General features: G+C 34.6%; 2 long non-coding RNA genes across 2 annotated transcripts; both read right to left on the minus strand.

Annotated features, from left to right (window-relative positions):
* Positions 1-367: 367 nt before the first annotated feature.
* Positions 368-1812, minus strand: LOC149667668 (uncharacterized). The gene is made up of 3 exons (XR_016368116.1): positions 1777-1812; positions 581-660; positions 368-401 (listed from the first exon to the last, which is right to left on the minus strand). It is a non-coding gene; the product is annotated as an uncharacterized LOC149667668 (long non-coding RNA).
* Positions 1813-1830: 18 nt separating this feature from the next.
* On the minus strand, positions 1831-2982 carry LOC149667669 (uncharacterized). The gene is made up of 3 exons (XR_016368115.1): positions 2106-2982; positions 1960-2036; positions 1831-1898 (listed from the first exon to the last, which is right to left on the minus strand). It is a non-coding gene; the product is annotated as an uncharacterized LOC149667669 (long non-coding RNA).
* Between the last annotated feature and the right edge of the window lie 17071 nt (positions 2983-20053).

Consider the following 20053-nt stretch of genomic DNA (forward strand, 5'->3'; position numbering starts at 1 on the left):
GCTTATTGTGCCCGACAGTGATGGAGAATCACCCCAGCCAAACGCCTCTTGGAAGGAGTTTTATGGTCATTACTATGTCACAGTTCTATGTCATACTCTGCGGCACGAGCTATTAATGGGTCGATATGTCAGTTAATTCATACTGGATGCTACAACATCGGTGGTTGAACCGAAGTATAGTACATTCTATCTCAAATTTTGAGTCGAAAATATTCTTTGGCAGGCATAGGTCAAAAGCTCGGATCATATTAGGCCACAACGTTATCCGTTATACAACATCTTTGACGCCAATTCGCCCATAAACCCCACTGTTCTACGGTCATAGCACCCATTTTGTGTATTGCAACATAAGGGGATGTTTCAGGGTGTACCAATTATTGATTGAAATAGGCGATTTTCACCTGCAAAGTAATCAGTTCGATTAAGGTATTCCCAGTGAAGTAATATATGCCTTACAAAGAGAGTGTGTCTATCATCTCCTTACTTCACCAGCTGTTTGCGTGTCATGGAAATGGATCATCAGAACTTAACGTTGCGTTTTTTTAGCTGAATTGCCAAGCATGCGAGGTCGAAAGCGTACCTTCAGGGACGACATGACTTGTACCGCTAAGGCGTTATTGGAGGAGGAGAGGCAGCAAACGTCCACCATGAAACGCATGGCTACATACAAGGGTGAAAAGCACCACATAAGGGCAGAGGCCCTAAAAACCCAAGCTGAGTTCATGGCGGCCCATACTGCAGCCTTGAATGCCAACACTGCAGCGATGATGGCTCACACTGAGGCCTTGAAGGCTCAAAGCGACGCAATGAATGCCCAGACAGAGGTTCTTAAACTTTTAGAGAGTAATAGCCAGGGAGGAAATCGACGCACTTAAATAACCTATCATGTGTTAATTTGAATGTACTTTTTTGCTTGTAATGTTTTATTTTGTATTTGCTCAATTTGGCATGCGCTTTCTTTTTCTCAATTATTATTTATTATCATGCACTTTGTTATTATCACGCACTTTGTTTTTCTCAATTCTGATTTTTTACGTGCGATTGTTACTATTTACTACATGCTATTACTATTCATAACGCCCTTAATTTGGCATAACAGCCCGGTTAAATATATAATTGCTTGTTGTGTTTAATTTCGTATTTTCTCAATTTGGTATGCACTTTGTTTTTCTCAATTAATATTTATTATCATGCACTTTGTTTTTCTCAATTAATATTTATTATCATGCACTTTGTTTTTCTCAATTAATATTTACTATCATGCACTTTGTTTTTCTCAATTAATATTTATTATCATGCACTTTGTTTTTCTCAATTATTATTTTTTACGTGCGATTGTTACTATTTATTACATGCTATTACTACTCATAACAACCTTCATTTGGCATAACAGATGGGTTAATAAATAATTATTAATCACAAGCTCTTGCACACTCCTCAATATCGCATTATTTAGTTATTCATGTGTCATAACGCGCTCAATTTGCTTAATGTGATTAATACCTGCTCAGTTTGGCATGCACTCCGTCTCATTGCTGGTAATTTAATCTAGTGTTAATAATTACTTGCTTAATTGTCATGTGCTTTCCTCTATAATAGTATTATACATAATTGTATTATTTATGACTAGCTGAATGTGGCATGCACTATGTTTCCAGGTTTCGAATAATTGTACATACGTTTGTTACAATCTCTGGGATATTATACTGTCATTATGGTATGCATTTATTCGTTCTTTTTTGTTCTATGTCGTTAATAAACAAGGTGAATACTTACAAATTGCTTTACTTGTATGACATGATAGTCACTACCCTTCATTGTTCTGTTGGCATGAAATCGTAACATTATTGAGCCCAGTATTGCTAGTGTACAGCGTTCGGCAATTGCAATTTGACGACCTGAATATGACGCCAGGGATTAATAATTATCCTTTTACATGACAGATATGTTTATCATTACTTCACCCTTCTCCAATAAGAGGTGTTCACGCTACAAGTCCTATTATCAGGATGGAGCTGCAGTCATTTCACGAATATCTATATTTTTGGTAAGTTACATATTAATGCATTGAATTTATTAATCTGACCATTGCAGATGAGCTTTACCTGATTCCATACCCATTGCCTTATCCATACGACAGGCAACACTAAGTATAACCTCACATTTGTGAGGCAACAATGGCTTTTGCTAATTCATTTGTCAAAAGTGTGGCAAGCAATACAGTAGACATTGTTGTAAAACTGATGGATTTTAACGATTCGAGGTATATTCCCGTGAAGAGGTGTATTTCCTGGCATCTAGCACCGTCATCAAGTAAAGTGAATTATCAGCTGCCTTGTGGTTAAATGTGCACATGGATGAGATGTCCTGTATGCTCAGTTGAAGCCACAATGAACTCTTCGATACAAGTTACAAGTGCTCATGGTCACGTTTTCGTGGAGAGTTCACGAACGCGTGTTCACTCACGGTCGAGCGGTCATAATAGAGTTGCGTGTTCATAAAAGGGATCACGTCGAGCGGTCATAATAGAGTTGCGTGCTCACAAAAGAGTTCACGGACGCGTGCTCACAAAAGAGTTCACGGACGCGTGCTCACAAAAGAGTTCACGGACGCGTGCTCACAAAAGGGTTTACGGTCGAGTGCTCATAAAAGGGTTCACGTCGTGGTCATAATAAAGGGTTTACGGTCGAGTGCTCATAAAAGAGTTCACGTCGTGGTCACAATAAAGGGTTTACGGTCGAGTGCTCATAAAAGAGTTCACGTCGTGGTCACAATAAAGGGTTTACGGTCGAGTGCTCATAAAAGAGTTCACGTCGTGGTCACAATAAAGGGTTTACGGTCGAGTGCTCATAAAAGAGTTCACGTCGTGGTCACAATAAAGGGTTTACGGTCGAGTGCTCATAAAAGAGTTCAAGTCGTGGTCATAATAAAGGGTTCAAGGTACAGAAAAAGGATCCTTTCACCTTTGGTAATACCCACAATTACGAAACCATTCCGTTATAGATAAATTAATGATTGCCTGACAAGCCGTCCAGCTTGAAGCAATTCATGATCATGAAGGGCATTGTCTACTTCGTGTTCGTCGTCATTATCATGATGTGGACAAGTGGGTTGATTTGGTGGAGCTGCAAAGACACGCCACAGATTATAATTTGTTGGAAATAAACGAGAACCAAGTTCTAATTATTTCACATTGGAATAATAACATCAACATTGTTTCAAGCACTTCAAACTTCAACTAGGGCTGTGCGAATAGTGGTTTTTCAAACCGAATCGAATAGTAAATCTCCTATTCGAAATCCGAATCGAGTACTCGTTCAAACGAATATTACTCGTTTTTCAAAAAAAGTAGTTCGAGTACTCGTTTTTTTTCGATTAATCGGTTTTACCAGACGAATATTCGTTTCAAAGCGATTAATCGTTTTCTAAATACACCTAGCAGTACTAGTTTTTAAAAGAGCACTCAAAAATTTTAATACTCGGTTTTATCAGACGAATATTCTTTTCTAAACAAGTAATCGTTTCCTAAATACACGTAGCAGTCTAAAATATTGTAGTTCCCCACAGAATAGAATATTTCCTAAGACTGACTAATTCGTCAGGGAAAAAAACATCGCGAATTGCGCAATCTAGTTGAAATTCCATAAAGAAACAGCTTCATATATGTAATTTGACTACAGTCCCTCCCATTTCCAATCGAATACTCGTTTTCTATTCGAATTTAGCCCCTTGGAAGCGATTATTCAGTTTAGGGAGCTGTATTCGTATGTAAATCGGTTATTCGAATTTCTTTTCGAATAATCGTTTCATGATTCGAATACTCGTTTTTCTCCAAATGGCAAATTCGATTCATACTATTCGAAAATTCGAGTATTCGCACAGTCCTAACTTCAACTTACAAGGGCTATAGTAAAATGATGTACAGTCGCGGAAATAAGTTTCGGATCATTTTCAATCGACGATATTTTCATGATGGATCGTCGTATCGCAAAATTTTTGATATTATTAGTTAAGTGTGAATATCAAGAACAGATTAAATATTAATTTTTGAAAATCAGAAAATTATTGCGCTCGTGATTACTAAAAAACCAAAAAATCACTTTTCGACCAATCAAAATCTTCGCGTCACGTGCCATTTTTTAGATGCATCACATAGCTCACGTCATTTGGAAACGAACCCTTTTTGAAATTTTAAAATCGGTCCAGCCTTTCAAAAGTTATGGCGTAAAATGTGACTGGATTTTGTTGACAAATTAAGCCTAACGTCCAAAAGATTGTTTAATAAAAGCCAATGAAGCCAAAGGCGGGTAATGTTATTTCAATGGAAAAAGGAGAACACTAAAAAATTGATTTTTAAAAATATTTTAAAATTGAGTAACTAAAATTAAAATTAAAATTTATTAAATATATTAAAAATTGATAATTAAAATATGATTAAATCAAATTAAATATGATTAAATCAAATTAAATATGATTAAATCAAATTAAATATGATTAAATCAAATTAAATATGATTAAATCAAATAAAATATGATTAAATCAAATTAAATAAAATATGATTAAATCAAATTAAATAAAATATGATTAAATCAAATTAAATAAAATATGATTAAATCAAATTAAATAAAATATGATTAAATCAAATTAAATAAAATATGATTAAATCAAATTAAATATGATTAAATCAAATTAAATATGATTAAATCAAATTAAATATGATTAAATCAAATTAAATATGATTAAATCAAATTAAATATGATTAAATCAAATTAAATATGATTAAATCAAATTAAATATGATTAAATCAAATTAAATATGATTAAATCAAATTAAATATGATTAAATCAAATTAAATATGATTAAATCAAATTAAATATGATTAAATCAAATTAAATATGATTAAATCAAATTAAATATGATTAAATCAAATTAAATATGATTAAATCAAATTAAATATGATTAAATCAAATTAAATATGATTAAATCAAATTAAATATGATTAAATCAAATTAAATATGATTAAATCAAATTAAATATGATTAAATCAAATTAAATATGATTAAATCAAATTAAATATGATTAAATCAAATTAAATATGATTAAATCAAATTAAATATGATTAAATCAAATTAAATATGATTAAATCAAATTAAATATGATTAAATCAAATTAAATATGATTAAATCAAATTAAATATGATTAAATCAAATTAAATATGATTAAATCAAATTAAATATGATTAAATCAAATTAAATATGATTAAATCAAATTAAATATGATTAAATCAAATTAAATATGATTAAATCAAATTAAATATGATTAAATCAAATTAAATATGATTAAATCAAATTAAATATGATTAAATCAAATTAAATATGATTAAATCAAATTAAATATGATTAAATCAAATTAAATATGATTAAATCAAATTAAATATGATTAAATCAAATTAAATATGATTAAATCAAATTAAATATGATTAAATCAAATTAAATATGATTAAATCAAATTAAATATGATTAAATCAAATTAAATATGATTAAATCAAATTAAATATGATTAAATCAAATTAAATATGATTAAATCAAATTAAATATGATTAAATCAAATTAAATATGATTAAATCAAATTAAATATGATTAAATCAAATTAAATATGATTAAATCAAATTAAATATGATTAAATCAAATTAAATATGATTAAATCAAATTAAATATGATTAAATCAAATTAAATATGATTAAATCAAATTAAATATGATTAAATCAAATTAAATATGATTAAATATAATTAAATATGATTAAATATGATTAAATCAAATTAAATATGATTAAATCAAATTAAATATGATTAAATCAAATTAAATATGATTAAATCAAATTAAATATGATTAAATCAAATTAAATATGATTAAATCAAATTAAATATGATTAAATCAAATTAAATATGATTAAATCAAATTAAATATGATTAAATCAAATTAAATATGATTAAATCAAATTAAATATGATTAAATCAAATTAAATATGATTAAATCAAATTAAATATGATTAAATCAAATTAAATATGATTAAATCAAATTAAATATGATTAAATCAAATTAAATATGATTAAATCAAATTAAATATGATTAAATCAAATTAAATATGATTAAATCAAATTAAATATGATTAAATCAAATTAAATATGATTAAATCAAATTAAATATGATTAAATCAAATTAAATATGATTAAATCAAATTAAATATGATTAAATCAAATTAAATATGATTAAATCAAATTAAATATGATTAAATCAAATTAAATATGATTAAATCAAATTAAATATGATTAAATCAAATTAAATATGATTAAATCAAATTAAATATGATTAAATCAAATTAAATATGATTAAATCAAATTAAATATGATTAAATCAAATTAAATATGATTAAATCAAATTAAATATGATTAAATCAAATTAAATATGATTAAATCAAATTAAATATGATTAAATCAAATTAAATATGATTAAATCAAATTAAATATGATTAAATCAAATTAAATATGATTAAATCAAATTAAATATGATTAAATCAAATTAAATATGATTAAATCAAATTAAATATGATTAAATCAAATTAAATATGATTAAATCAAATTAAATATGATTAAATCAAATTAAATATGATTAAATCAAATTAAATATGATTAAATCAAATTAAATATGATTAAATCAAATTAAATATGATTAAATCAAATTAAATATGATTAAATCAAATTAAATATGATTAAATCAAATTAAATATGATTAAATCAAATTAAATATGATTAAATCAAATTAAATATGATTAAATATAATTAAATATGATTAAATATGATTAAATCAAATTAAATATGATTAAATCAAATTAAATATGATTAAATCAAATTAAATATGATTAAATCAAATTAAATATGATTAAATCAAATTAAATATGATTAAATCAAATTAAATATGATTAAATCAAATTAAATATGATTAAATCAAATTAAATATGATTAAATCAAATTAAATATGATTAAATCAAATTAAATATGATTAAATCAAATTAAATATGATTAAATCAAATTAAATATGATTAAATCAAATTAAATATGATTAAATCAAATTAAATATGATTAAATCAAATTAAATATGATTAAATCAAATTAAATATGATTAAATCAAATTAAATATGATTAAATCAAATTAAATATGATTAAATCAAATTAAAATTGATTAAATCAAATCAAAATTGATTAAATTAAATTTAAATTGATTAATTAAAATAAAAATTGATAAATTAAAATAAAAATTGATTAATTAAAATAAAAATTCATTAAAAATAATTAAAATTCATAAATAATAAATAAAAATTCATTAAAAATAATTAAAATTCATAAATAATAAATAAAATTCGCAAATAATTAATAAAATTCAATAATAATAATTAAAATTCAATAATAATAATTAAAATTCAATAATAATAATTGAAATTCAATAATAATAATTAAAATTCAAATATAAACATATAAAAATAATCATAATTCAAGAATTCAATTCAATTCAATTAAAGAATTAAAATTCAAGAATTCAATTCAATTCAATTAAAATTTTATTAACTCTAAACAACATGCTTTCGCACTTTTTTAATTAAAATTTATTGCAATTCGACTGTTTATCCGTTCTAATGGGAATATGAGCTATGTTTATGACTATTTATTTGTTTCAAATATTTGTGCTATACCTTAAATTTTTATTCTACGTAAAATTTAATAAGTTTATTTGTGCGGCATGTGAATTAGGCTTATGAGCCCCTTCAAAAAATCTTTCCATTGCTGAAGGCAATGTCCTTTTTGGGAATGGCTATTTCATGTCCATTAGTCTCTTTCATTTCGATGTGAGAATCCTTTGATAAAATGAAAGGCTGATTCAGGTATTGTAATTTTCAGTTATAAAATACAAGAAAGGGAAGTGTTTAAAACGTGTTAAATTTAAGAAAACACTTTTTATACACCGTAAAACACCCAAAAGAGTTTTAAAAAAACACTGCTAAACGTGTTAGGCGACACTCTGAAACATGTAAGGTGACATTCTTAAAAGCGTTATGCGACACTCTTTAAAGTGTTATGCGGTGGCGTCGCTAGGCGTTTTATGGGGGCTTTAGCGCCCCCAAATTTCATAGTTAGCCCCCTCAAAATAATCTGTAAACTCTACCAAAAATAGCTCGTAGCCCCCTTAAATTCTGTAGCAATATAGTGTATAAAAATTATTTTGATAAGTTCGTTAAGTTGCATCTTTGTAGAGATAAATTCAATATCAAACAGTAGTGGGGACCAATTGCTAATAAATCACCCACTCTAAAAGGTGTTATGCGACTTTAGGAATTGCACAACACTCATAAGAGAGTAAAAATTAACATTTAGTTCGATGTATTAAACTGCACCTCTGTTGCACCATTCTAATCTTATTCAAATTTGGACCCATATAAACAACTTTTAAAGGGATAGGCTTTAGAACCCAAATATTAATGAAATTAAACTTTTTCGTCTGCCCATTGTCTCCAACTAAAAAAACGTTCTCGTCACTGAAGAAAACTTTGGACCAGTCATCAATTGTCCAGTTTAGATGGTTTTGGGCAAATTAAAACGGTCTTCTGTGATTTTCGTTTAATTTTTCCCTTTAGGCATGAAATTCAACTATTTAAATCCATAAATTTCACGCGCTTATAATATTAGTTTGAATCACGCGATAGTTTCAAACTTCTATCACGAGCAGCTTTGTTAAAAAATAAAACAGGCTATTTTTATTAGGCCTAATTTTTATTTATGTTTCAACATGGATCGTCAAGCTATTCGTCAAAATATAATAGATTTACACAATGAAGGACTTTCAGCTAGAATAATTGCAAGGCGATTGGGTGTAGGAATAGCAACAGTCCTTAGATGGATAAATCGACACAATAACGGTGATTACAATGGCGGTCAAGATAACGTTAGAGCGGGAAGGCCTAGGATTTTGGAGAATCACAACAGAAGAAGACTTCTCCGCGAGTCAAAAGCAAACCCTTTCATGACGGCCAAGAAACTCAAAACTTCGCTCAACCTCAACATATCAGTTAGGCGAGTTCGGCAAGTTCTAGTCCAAGAAGGTTTGCACGATAGAATTTCATGCCTAAAGGAAAAGTTAAACGAAAATCACAGAAGACTTCGTTTTAATTTCGCACAAAACCATCTAAACTGGACAATTGATGACTGGTCCGAAGTTGTCTTCAGTGACGAGAAAGTTTTTGTAGTTGGACACAATGGGCAGGTAATATTTATTGATAAATCGTTTGCCTAATATATAAGACGAAAATGTTTAATTTCATTAAGATTTGGGTTCGAAGGCCTATCAATACCAGGTTTGATAAAAAATATATAAAAGAAACTCGAAGAAGCGGACGCTTCACCGTGAACGTATGGTCTTGGGTATCGGCCCAAGGAACTGGAATCTGCCATCGAATTGAAGGCAGACTAAATGGACGTGAATATGCCATTATTCTCGAAAACGTCATGCTGCCTTCCGCAATGGAGACATTTCCTGAAGGAAATTTTACCTTCCTAGAAGATAGAAGCCCAATTCACACTTCTCGTGTGGCTCAAAACAAGCTTCGCGAACTAACCCCAGTAGCACAAGCCTTCCGCATAACAGTCGGTTAAAGGTCGAATAGTCGGTTTACGGTCCAGTCAGCTGTACCATGCTTATTTCGATACTTTTCCGACTCATGAAGCCGACTACTTCTTTTAGTTGGCAATGCCGACATCTATCTGTCAGTTGGAACAGAGATGGTTTAAAGTAGGCTTGCCTACCGTCTAGAAAATTTCAACTTATTTTTTGCCAATTGATTACCGACTCTCTCGCGCTAGTCGGTATTGTGACGTTATAAAGAGTAAAATTAAAAGCAAAGTTATGCTTAGGCCGTTTAGTAACCGACATTTATCCGACAGTTGGAACTGAGATGGTTTAAAGTAGGCTTGCCTACCGTCTAAAGAATTCCAACACATTTTTTGCCAATTGATTACCAACTCCCTCGCGCTAGTCGTTATTGTGACGTTTAAGACGAGTAAAATTAAAAGCAAAGTTATTCTTAGGCCGTTTAGTAACCGACATTTATCCGGCTGTTGGAACTGTGGTGGTTTGAAGTAGGCTTGCCTACCGTCCTAAACACGAAACCCACTTTTGCCAATTGATTACCAACTCCTTCCCGCTAGTCGGTATGGTCACGTTATAAAAGAGTAAAATGAAAAACGAAGTTGTTGTATAGGCCTTCTTTTCCGTGCGACGGTTTTTTTTTACTTTTACTATTCCGCAAAATGTATTAAAGAAATTTCAATACTTGGTATCAGTATCCTTTACTATAAGCGAATCAAGCCTCGAGTTAAGGTTTGATCGTCGCAAAAGCGTCGGACCTCTTGCTGATAGGCGGTTAAGTCGACTCTCAAACGTGCTGGATGAGGGTCGTATTTCATTGGTGTCGTAACAGTCGGTAAACCAGTGGGCCGTCGTCCCACCGGGCGGACATTTCGATTCTCAAACCCTTACTCTACCAGCCCTTTACCGACGATTTACCGTTCCTATACTAAAAAGCTGCGAAATCGTCGGATTGAGCGCGGCTTTAGGTAGGCATAATGACGCCGACATATAGTCGGCCAACAGTCGTTTTATAGTCGCCTCATAACAGTCGGAAAACCGGCGGGCCGTCGTCCCGCCGGGCGGACATTTCGACTCTCAAAACCCTTTCTCTACCAGCCCTTTACCGACGATTTACCGTTTCTATACTAAAAAGCCGCGAAATCGTCGAATTGAGCGCGGTTTTAAATAGGCATAATGACGCCGACATATAGTCGGCCAACAGTCGTTTTATAGTAGCCTCAAAACAGTAGGAAAACTGGCGGGCCATCGTCCCGCCTGGCGGACATTTCGACTCTCAAACCCTTACTCTACCAGCCCTTTACCGACGATTTAACGTTCCTATACTAAAAAGCCGCGAAATCGTCGGATTGAGCGCGGCTTTAGGTAGGCATAATGACGCCGACATATAGTCGGCCAACAGTCGTTTTATAGTAGCCTCAAAACAGTAGCAAAACCGGCGGGCCGTCGTCCCTCCAGGCGGACATTTCGACTTTCAAACCATTACTCTCCCGACTTATTAGTGACTTTTTACCAACTCGTCGGTTACACACAAAGCCGACCATGTAGTCCCTACGTCGGCAGTGCTACTAGGGGATCGTTGTCGTTGGTAACTGTTGATTCCATAAGAGGTGAGACCAAGTCCTTTCTTTTGTAGTTTGGTCTTCTAGGGCTTGTGTTAACCTTTCAGATCTAGTCCATACAGAACCATGACCATAAACTTGTCCAAGTGTAAGATATATCCTGCATTTCAGATTTCGTCCCTTGTCGTTGCCGTTGGTAACTGTTGATTCAATAAGAGGTGAGACCAAGTCCTTTTTTTTGTATTTTGGTCTTGTAAGGCTTGAGTTAACCTTTCAGATCTAGTCCACACAGAACCATGATTATAAACTTGTTCAAGTTATTCTCAAAGTAACATATCCAGTCAAGACAATGTCATGTAGGACTGTTTTTGTAACTTTTTAAGTCAAACCACTACTATTGCAGTCTGTATATATAACTTGCTTTTCTGCTTTCGTCCCTTCTCGTTGCCGTTGGCAACTTTTGATTCAATAAGAGGTGAGATAGACTAAGTCCATTGTTTATTGTAGTTTGTTCTGCTAATGATCGAGTTGCCTTTACAGAGAATATCTAGTACATCATTATCATATACTTCTGCACGTTCCAAGCCATGACGATTTTTATTTTCTCATCAATCAATATGACTATCTTTAAATCCACACCATGACAATCTTTAAATATAAGTCCACACCTTAGCTCTCATGTCCATGGATAGCCCATCCACCGTCTACGTCTTTTATGTCATACGCCTTGGAGCTGGAGGTCAACAAGCTGCTACTTGGAGATCAGCAAGTCCTCTCCAAAATTCATGTATAGTAATTTATTAATTTAGTTCACAAGCAAAATTGTTTAGATTTAGTCCTCTAAATGTAGTGGTATTTTACTAATTTTATAGCCTTTAAGTTAAATGTAGACTGTAGGCTGCTTTACTGTCCCAAATTATTGGTTTTTCAAAATGGCCCCCATTAAGCGAAAAAGTGTAGTATGGGATCACTTCACTAGACAAACTAAAAGTATGACAACATGTAATTATTATGACAAACTAGTTTCATCATTTGGTAATACAAGTAATTTGTTAAAACATTTACGAACAAATCATAATTTAACTGTTGAATCCAAGACTGACAAGCCTCACCAGGTAATAGAAAACAACCTTAATGTACCTTCCACAGAAAATGCAAATCCTCCGTTGCAAATTTTAACTTCTGAACCAAGCACTAGCACATTTTAAGCCTAATCAAACCTTAGGCCTAGTGAACAATCAAACTCAGACTTAATATCAAAGACACAGCTCACATTAACAGAAACTTTAAAGAGAAGAGCAGCTTTCAATTTGGGAGGAAATAAAAATTTAGAAATCACTGATGCTATTCAGTTCATGGTTGCTCGAGACCTACTGCCATTAAATGTAGTAGGAGAGGGGTTTCTTCATTTAATGAAAGTTTTAGTTCCCCGTTTTAAAGTTCCATGTAGGAAAACTATCACGGCAGGTTTAGATTTAAAGTACAAGAAATTGATGGAAGTTCGAAAATCTGAAATAAGTTCCATAGACTACGTCGCATTAACTACTGATATTTGGTCTGAGAGTTGTTCAAACACCTCTTTTATTGGCATTACTATTCATTACATTTCTGAGGGAGAGCATCGGTCCCACAATTTGGCGGTTGATCATTTCCCAGGTAGCCACACTTCAGATAATATTGCGCTTAAACTAACTGAGATTTTATCTGATTGGGACATTTCCTTACTTAAGTGGTAGCTTGCGTAATCGACAATGGATCAAATATTGTTAAAGCCATAAGAGACCACTTCGGCGAATTTACACATCTACCATGTTTTGCCCATACTTTAAACCTGTTTGCTCAAGAAGCGTTATCCGTTGCCAAAACCATGGCTTTAGTCAAAAAAGTGAAAGCACTAGTACATTTTTTTAAGTCTAGCCCTTTAGCTACTTGAAATTTAAATAATGCACAGGTAAAATCAGGAAATGACACTATTTTAAAACCTTTGCAAGAGGTAACAATTCGTTGAAATTCTTGCTATTCAATGATTGATCGTTATATCACACTACACGAATGTGTTATTGTGGCTTCGTCCAAATGTAGGCAAGCACCCCCAACAATATCAGCATCTGAATTAGATGAATTATTAGAATTAAAATCTCTTTATTTATTATTATTTATTTATTATTTATTTGAGGTAACAACAGAGATTTCCTCAGAAAAGCATACGACGCTTTCGAAAGTGATTCCATTAACCAAGTGTTTAAAATTATGCATTACACGACAAGACTGTAAAACCGAGTGTGGCGCTTCATTGAAAGCAAAACTTTAAGAGCAAATTGAAAGGCTTTTAAAAAAATACTCGATACCAAAAAGTATCGAGTATTTAAGTCTTCGATACCGATTCCGATACTGGGTAGAATGTTTAATACTCGATACCGGTATCGATACTGAAAATCCTCGATACTCCCAGCTCTATTTCGGAGCACATAAAAAGGAAATGATCCATGAATAACTAGTTTCCGTCTATACTTTATAACGTTTATAATTTTTAACGTACTGTAATCAATACATATATTTATGTTTTCAACTCAATTCTTATTTCAATTGAATTTTAAATTAATTCATATGTCAAATCTTTTAAATCAATCCTAATTTTGATGAATTTTAAATCAATTTCATATGTTAATTGTACTTTAATTTCAATCTGTATTTTAAATTAATTTAGGACGCTCACTCAGACCAGTAATTTATTACTGATGAGCATATCCCAATTAAGCTAAAAAAGTTTAATGTTAAAAAAAAAGAAAAGGTATTGCTTCTATGTCAGACGTTATATTACAGAATTTTGAAAACTCATGATCCCATTTTGATAGTTTGGTTGTCTAATGATGATATTTAAAGCGTGCTATGTTTGTAGATAAAACAAAAAGACATTGGGGGGTACGTTATATTACTATGCCCATAAAGGCATCTTGAAACAATATTATTGCGAAAAGTCATATTGGGGCTCTTGAAAGGGCGTCTGCGACGATGTTTTCGACTCCTTTCTTATGTTGTACCTTGAAATCAAATGGTTTGCACATACATCGCCAATCTGACTAGTTTCGAATTCGGTTCCTTCAGTCAGAGAATAGTAAGCCTCGATACCCGCGGGCAGCGCAGGGGGGGATGAATTTTTTTTCCCCCATGGTTTATACCCGCGAAGGGGGGACGAATTTTTGCCCCCATGCCTCCATCCCCGGAGGGGGGTTGGTGTGTCTCCCCCTCACCTCCTCCACCTGAAGGGTGGAGGTTGTTCTTGAGTGTATGCTCTCTCTTTGCGCTAAGTCCCATTTTTTTTTATTCTGACTTTCACTTTCTCTTTACCCAGCCCGATACCCGCAAGAGCGCTGTGAAGGCTGGAGAGTTTTTTTCTCTCTCTCTCTCTTGGTTCCCTGACTTTCACCGTCTCTTTCCCTTTGACCGTCTCTTTATTTTTACGCTTGCGAATGTACTAACCTAGCGGCGCGAGAGCGCTGTGAAGGAGAGTTTTTTTTTTCCTCTCTCTTTTTTTCCTCTTCTCCTTTACATGTGCAAAGCGGGGGAATGCGTGTACAACCATAGCGGCTCGCGTTTTCTCTCCGAATAGCACTGAAATGTTATAGGAATATATCTCTCGGGTTCCTCTTCTCCGTTACGCGTGCAAAGCGGGGGAATGCCTGTACAAGCCTAGGAATTTCTATCCCAACGTTTTTTTAATTTTACACGGAATTTTAATTCCGGTAATATTTTTTTTTAAAGCGGGGCATTTTTTTTTTTACTTTTGCAATATGTATAAATCAAGAGGCGTTAAATATTTTATCCATGTTTTATTTTTTTTACATAAAGTATTTTTTCTAGTAAAGTATTAATATTACGGATGCGTTCATTAAAATGCAATTTATCGATATAATAATAGTTAAAACGATCCTCGTAAGGTATTTTATATATTACGGTAAAAGGGCAAAAAGTAACCTTTTTTTTCACCATTGTAAGAGTCTTTTAAATTCGTCTTTTCTTGATAAGACAGATATAGTCATCTTTTTCCGAAGTAACGTCTACTTCGATAGGCACATTGAGCGTCCGTTTTCCAAGAATGAAGGGGCAGTCAGGGTACAATTGTCTATGTTTATCGCGTACCGATTCCGAGGTTGTCCATACTTGAAGAGTGCCGTGGCAAAAGAAACATCTGAAGGTATGGTCCGTGTGGACTAGCGTTTGTTGCCCGAAAATGTATGGACAGTCTGGGTACAATTGTCTATGTTTATCGTTTACCGATTCCGAGTTTGTCCATACTTGAAGAGTACCATGGCAAAAGAAACATCTGAAGGTATCTCTACGGCCTAAATAAAACCCGTCTCGCGCTAGTTCGGCTGCATCAACGTAAAGCGACGGCCACGATTGGAAAGTTTTTAAACGGGCTTCTTCCGAATTCATGTCGTATTCAACATCTCGCGGTTCTTGGGGTCGCTGAAAATTTCTTGGACGTAGGTATCCAAAATTGCCTTTTGAATGACAGACTTTGGAATGCGAAACTCCATATAATCAGAGCGGGCGGTGGGTGGTACGTCGTGACCCTTGTCGTCTTCGATCGGTACGTTGTTTGTTGGAAGTCCGCGGATGAAGGGACAACTAGGAAAATGACGTTTGTGTTCTTCGTGCACAGAATCCCGAATTTTCCAATCGTTTAATATACCGTGACAAAAATAACACTCTACGGTATCGTGACCATACGTATATAAATAAAAAAATCCGTCTCTAGCTAGATCTCGGGGGTTTGTATACGGACCCTTCCAGCGATGGAAACTTTCACGTCTTTTCGCCTCGGTGTTCATACTAGTTATGAAACCCAACGATCTTTTCCGTTTGCTTATATAATTCAACATGTACAACACCCCCCTAGCGGCTAAAATAATAATTCATGCCCAGACCCGTTCGCCCTCCCCCCACACCCCTAAACTTTAACTTTAACTAAACTCAAACTATATCAAGAGCCGACCCCCATCCCACCCCCCATACCACCAAACTAAACCTATAACAAGAACTAGAACTGCTCCCCCACCCTCTCTCTCTCCCCTATCAATCATGCCCAGACTTGTCAGCCAGCCAGCCCCTCAGACGTTCTTTGTATACATAGTTGTTTACGACATTCGAACCAAATGGATCCCTCCCCTAGCGGCTAAAATAATTCATGCCCAGACCCGTTCGCCCTCCCCCCGCACCAAAAACTAAACTTTAACTAAACTCAAACTATATCAAGAGCCGACCCCCATCCCACCCCCCATACCACCAAACTAAACCTATAACTAGAACTGCCCCCACCCTCTCTCTCCCCTATCAATCATGCCCAGACTTGTCAGCCAGCCACGCAGACGTTCTTTGTATACAAAGTTGTTTACGACATTCGAACCAAATGGATCCCCCCAAGATTAAAGATAATTCGGGCCCAGACCCGTTCGCCATCCCTGCTATGAGCCTCTCACCCCCCTTTACAAATGTTGTTTACGTCACTCGTCTGCAAATAACACGACCAGACATGTTCTCCCCCCTTCAGAGAATCTGTTTTCAAGCTGTAATATGTGTATGTTGAAAAAATAAAATCATTTTTAAAGGAAAAAATACATTTATTCATTTTTTTACATGTAAATATCATTAAGGATATCTAGATTGCACGAAATATTAATTTCGGCCTTGTTAGAGTGCGCCCATAAGGCGTAAATTAAAGCCTTGTCAAAGGCGCAAGCCGTTCGGTGCTCACCGACGGGGTGAGGGTACAAGCACCGTACGGGAAGAGAAATGATGTCCGCGGTCGTGGCTTTCGGACACTTGAAGTCGTTCAAGTCGTGAACCGTTCTGTTGAGACGGTCAGAGAGAAAGGTGACTTTTTCGTCACCCTTTGAAAAGATTAGGTCGACCGGCCGGCGGCGAGGCAATCGTCGAGTTTGGCGTATGAGGTCAAACCGGCATTCCAGTCCAATCGGTGCAGATTACGCGAAACCCACTGGTTTTGCCGTTGTTTTGAAATCGAGACGTGTGATTTATTGTACGGCGGCGCGAATGTCCAGGAAACGGTAGCCGGCTTGGCCTCGATGGTTGTTATGGCCAATTCTTTCACGATAATGTCCGTGCTGCCATCACTACGAGTGCGTCCGTTCAGGTATTCTAATTCAATAACGGCGGACTTCATAATAATAACTAGCAGCGAGTCTGTGGGTGACTGTTTAAAACCGAGCCGGGAGTAGATATGAATCCTCTAACGACCGTAGGGCTTCTTTTATAGAGATTGGTTGACGTCATAACACCAACCGAGTCGGGATTGGATACGAGAATTCACGGGGTGTGTGTTTCTCTTATAGAGGCTGGAACGGCTGACGTCATAACACGGTCTAATACCGAGTCGGGATTGGGTAAGAGAATTCAGTGGGAGGGCGTGGTTCTCTTATAGAGGTTGGAAATGATGACGTCATTCATCCACGGATCCCTCTTAAATTTCTTGAAAAACATGTTTGTGCTTCTTCTCCTCGTTCTGTGCATAATGTATACAACGCAGTATATACCGCAAGCGGAACTGTCGGGGGGCTGCAAAGCCCTCCTATTATATTTTAGTTTCGTAGAATTTTCTCTCATAAATGTTTTAATATCTTCTGTCAAGGGACCCAAACCCAAAGAATCAAAATAATAACATTGTTTATTCCCATCGATATAGAGACAAATCCAATGACTACCGTTTCCTTTGTGATTATCTAGATTTATAACAATGGAAGCCGGGTATCGAAGGATATATTTGGGTAGAACATCGCGCGGGTATACGCCCATGAAACCGCGGGTGTATCTCAAAACCCTTCTTATGGTTGAAGCGTTCATGGCGAATCTACAACGACTGTTCTATTATGATCTATGTGCATTAAACTTTGAAATTCTGAATAAACGATCAAACTCAGCGTTTCGGGTACTGGTTCTTCGAACCCGAGTTCAAGTCGCAATTGTCCTTGTCGTATAGGGTTGTAATGATTTATATCTGACGCGGTACCATCTTGAGTCAAATCAAAACAGTAAAGCGTATAACCTTTGGGATACTCCTTCATAGATATTTCGTTGCCATCGTCTTTGTAATGAGTACCAGATCCGGTAAACAGAGAATAATATGATCTAGTGTAAAGACCCTTTTTGAAATTTGGTCGCAAAGGCTTAGCTAGTACTTGTTCCGAGCCGATAATCGGATTAATATAATTCACGTTAAAGTTTTGGAAGTCGAAAGGGTTCCAACTCAATTTGCCGTTATACGAGTTATGAGTTACTAAACCCGCTGTTAATCTGTTTGGTAAAACCCCTAAATATACGTTATCTATAGTAGTTTTTTGAATATTTGCCGAAATGGTAAAAACTTTCACTTCTGTCCTAGTGAATGGATATTTTGCCGTGGCTTTAGTCCAAGCCGATTCCAAAGCTAGCATTACTCGAGGGGCTACTCGCACTTTACGAATATATAAACCTGCTTCGAGTATTTCGTGTTTGTACCATACGCCACCGGGGGGAGGAGCTCCGAGAAAAACAAAGCCTGGTTTATTTCGGGTCATCCTGACTCTAAGACTAACGCCATTGGGTATGAATTTTGAAACGTTAAACATATCAGCGTGTAGGGCTCCGTACATTTCAATCTGTTTCGAACCCTTTGCTAGCTCTTTCCTAACAAGATGTCCCTGGTTTTCAGTTGCAGAAGCCATTTTCCCAGCCGTGTCTTTATGCCATAAAGAAGAAGTTAAATGAGATTTTTTCGCGTCTCCTCCATAGTTTAGCAATGTTTCTAGATAGGCTTTGAAGGCGTAGTTTCCGGTTGAAGATGAAATAGGCGTATCATTGGCGGTTACTTCTACCGTATCCCAGAGCGAATGTAAAAAATTGTTGACGGGCGCTACGTTATCTGTGTCATCGATATCGGTACCGTCCGTATGTACTATTTTAGCTCGAACATAAAGCATAGTTAGAGAGGCGTCAATATATTCTTCACCATTTCCAGGAACGTAAAATTCAATCTGAGAGTCTCCATCCAAAACCGAAATAGGCCGATAGCAAACATATTTGGCCGATTCTACCGATGTTTGAATCGGGACAGATTCGAAAAAGTCCAGCTCAGATATTGTCGCTTGAAACATGTTTAGGAGAATATATCGTGTCGTCTTGACCTGTAGGGTATACGACGGCGAACTGGCTTTATTTTCCTGGTAGCCGCTCGTTTTATACCTTTTTTACTTTGAGCCCGTTTTCGTTTCAAGGGTTTTTTACGTCTGCGACGTTTCCCCCCTCCCCCATGCTGTGTTCTAATATCATCTAAAGTTTCCGTTACTCTTTTCTTAGCAGCCTCTTTAATATCCTTGCCCGATACTACGTCACTGAAAATTTTGGTCCCCGTACTAACGGCTTTTCTGCCGAGGAATTTGGCACCGCTTGTAAGCAAAGGCCTAACAAACCTTGCTAAGCCTTGGAAGAACGATCCTATCCCATGTCCTTTCAAATTAGGGTTAGTCCCTATATAATAACTTCCGGTTCCGGTTCCCGCTTGATTATTGTAATATTGCTTGTAGCAACATTCTCGCCTTTCTAAGACGTCGGGCTTAGGCATCGCAAGTGTAGTTTAACCGTTAAGCTCCCGTATTCAAATGGCGCCGGTTCCCCTAAACTATTCCTTATATTAACTTCGATGATATCAAAGTAATTTTTACCAACGGGTACGTAATGAGGATTGGTAAAGGTTTGAAATATTTGAGACCCGTATGGTTTCTTGGCATCAACCGAAACGA

The sequence above is a fragment of the Phalangium opilio genome, unplaced genomic scaffold (genome assembly GCF_054372755.1).
Source record: "Phalangium opilio isolate 3A_F unplaced genomic scaffold, DU_Popi_V2 ptg000056l_1, whole genome shotgun sequence".
Taxonomy (NCBI): Eukaryota; Metazoa; Arthropoda; class Arachnida; order Opiliones; family Phalangiidae; genus Phalangium; species Phalangium opilio.